The sequence below is a fragment of the Mandrillus leucophaeus genome, unplaced genomic scaffold (assembly GCF_000951045.1).
Source record: "Mandrillus leucophaeus isolate KB7577 unplaced genomic scaffold, Mleu.le_1.0 Scaffold46, whole genome shotgun sequence".
Taxonomy (NCBI): domain Eukaryota; kingdom Metazoa; phylum Chordata; class Mammalia; order Primates; family Cercopithecidae; genus Mandrillus; species Mandrillus leucophaeus.
The window spans coordinates 796,344-798,751 of record NW_012104920.1 but is presented as its reverse complement, the minus strand read 5'-3'; positions in this window follow the sequence as shown (position 1 = coordinate 798,751).

Here is a 2,408-nt window from a genome sequence, read left to right as displayed (position 1 = left end):
GGGTTTCACCATGTTAGCCAGGATGGTCTCGATCTCCTGACCTCGTGATCCACCCGCCTCGGCCTCCCAAAGTGCTGGGATTACAGGCATGAGTAACCGCGCCCCACTGACAAACTTTTTAATGCATTATTCGGTTGCTAAAAAGTAAGGGAAGTTGAACTTGTGTTTCTAGCAGGAAGTGGACCTAGATAACCTGACTGACCTTCCTACTGAAATACCAAAAAATGTTAAATAAAATGTATTGTTTAAAAATCTTAAATGCATTGATGAGCTGGCAAGAAAGAAATATGGCAAAAATAAAGGTGGGAACATAAAGTTTAAGTGGAGCATTTAAATTGCTTTTTATCAGCCGGAGGCATCATCTTCCAGTAATTCACCAAAATGACAAACACAAAAGGATAGATAGAGGAGGGCCACCCACTCTATGTTCTCCAGGCCTTTTAGAAAACATGGAGCTGTTCCTTTGGCCACATATATGCGAATCTTTAAGAAAGGTGGTATTGTAGGCCAGGCGCTGTGGCTCAGCCTATAATTCCAGCACTTTGGGAGGCTGAGGTGGGCGGATAGCTTGAGTCCAGGAGTTTGAGACCAGCCTGGTCAACGTGGCAAAACCCTGTCTCTACCCACCCCATCTCTACCAAAAATGAAAAAATTAGCTCAGTGTGGTGGCACACACCTGTAACCCCAGCTACTCGGGAGGCTGAGGTGGGAGGTTCCCTTGAGCTTGGGAGGTGGAAGTTGCAGTGAGCAGAGATCGCACCACAGCACTCCAGCCTGGGTGACACAGAGAGACTCTGTCTCAAGAAAAAAAACAAAACAAAACAAAAAAAAAAACCATACTGTAGACATCAAGGGAAAGGGTATTACTCAAAAAGGAATGCCCACAAGTGTCACCATGGCAAAACTGGAAGAGTCTACAGTGTCCCCCAGAACGCTGTTGGCATTGTTATAAACAAACAAGTTAAGGGCAAGATTCTTGCCAAGAGAATTAATGTGCGTATTGAGCACATGAAGCACCCTAAGAGCCAAGACTACTTCCTGAAAAGTGTGAAGGAAAATGGTCAGAAAAAGAAGGAAGCCAAAGAGAAAGGTACCTGAGTTCAATGGAAGCGCCAGACTGCTCCATCTGGAGGAGTAAACACTGGTAAAGATGCTCAGCCTGGTTAGGAAGGAGGGCAGTGCACGCTGAAATCAAAGTGATCTATCACTTCGCACCATCAGTGAGGCAACATGTGAAAGGTCCGAGTGTATCAAGTGTCGCTGAGGATGTGGAGCAGTAGAAACGAAACTTAGGCTCTGCTGGTGAGAGAACCGCAAAGGATAAGTAGGCCATTTCAGGAAACATTTTATCATTACTTAGTAAATGTGATGATGCATTCACCCTATGACACACTAAATCCACCCCAGGGATGTGCCCTAGAAAAACTCTTGCAAAACTCTAGCCCACGTGTGCATCAGAAGACAAGAATGTCATAGCAAAAACCTGCAAGCAATCGAATGTCTGTTGCCAATGGTAGTTTCATATAATAAAATACCACACACCAGTAGAAATGGATGAACTACAGTTACATGCAATCCATACGCATGAATTTCACAAATCTTGTGGAGTGGGAAAAGCAGATTGCAGAAGAAAATGTACATATACTGTTTATGTAAAGCTAAAGAATCAGCAAAGAACTGGGCCCAGTGGCTTGTGCCTATAATCCCAATACTTTGGGAGGCTGAGGCAGGAGGATAGCTTGAGGCCACAAGTTCAAGACAAGCCTGGGCAACATGGCAAAACCTCATCTCCGCCCCCCACAACCAAAAAAAAAAAAGAAAATCCCTCAGAAAAACAAAACATCCAAATGCATGTAATGCATATGTCAAATTGTATTAAGGTGCTGACAAGGGAAAATAGTAAGAAAACAAAGGAGTATGCCAGCTCTATGGCAAGTTGCTGCTGTGGACCTACAGGAAATACTCTGAGAGCTGGGGCTGGGCAAGAGCCAAGAGAGCTGCTGACAGCAAAGTGAGAGAAGGCAGGCCTCAGAAAGGAGAAGAGAAAGACGCCTGGCAAGCGAAAAGCAACTGGAATGCTCTGTAACTCACATTCTCTGTAAATCTCCAAATTCTCTCACTAGCAGCATCTTAAAGTGTGTATGTATTTTTTTTTGTAACTTTTATTTTAGGTTCGGGAGTACATGTGAAGGTTTGTTAAACAGGCAAATTCATGTCTTGAGAGTTTGTTGCACAGCTTATTTCAATACCCAGGTATTAAGCCCAGTGCCCAATAGTTATCTTTTCTGCCCCCCTCCCTCCTCCCACCCTCCAGTCTCAAGTAGGCCCCACTGTTTGTTGTTCCTCTCTTGGTATTCATAAGTATTTAGCTCCCACTTATAAGTGAGAATATGCTGAATTTGGTTTTC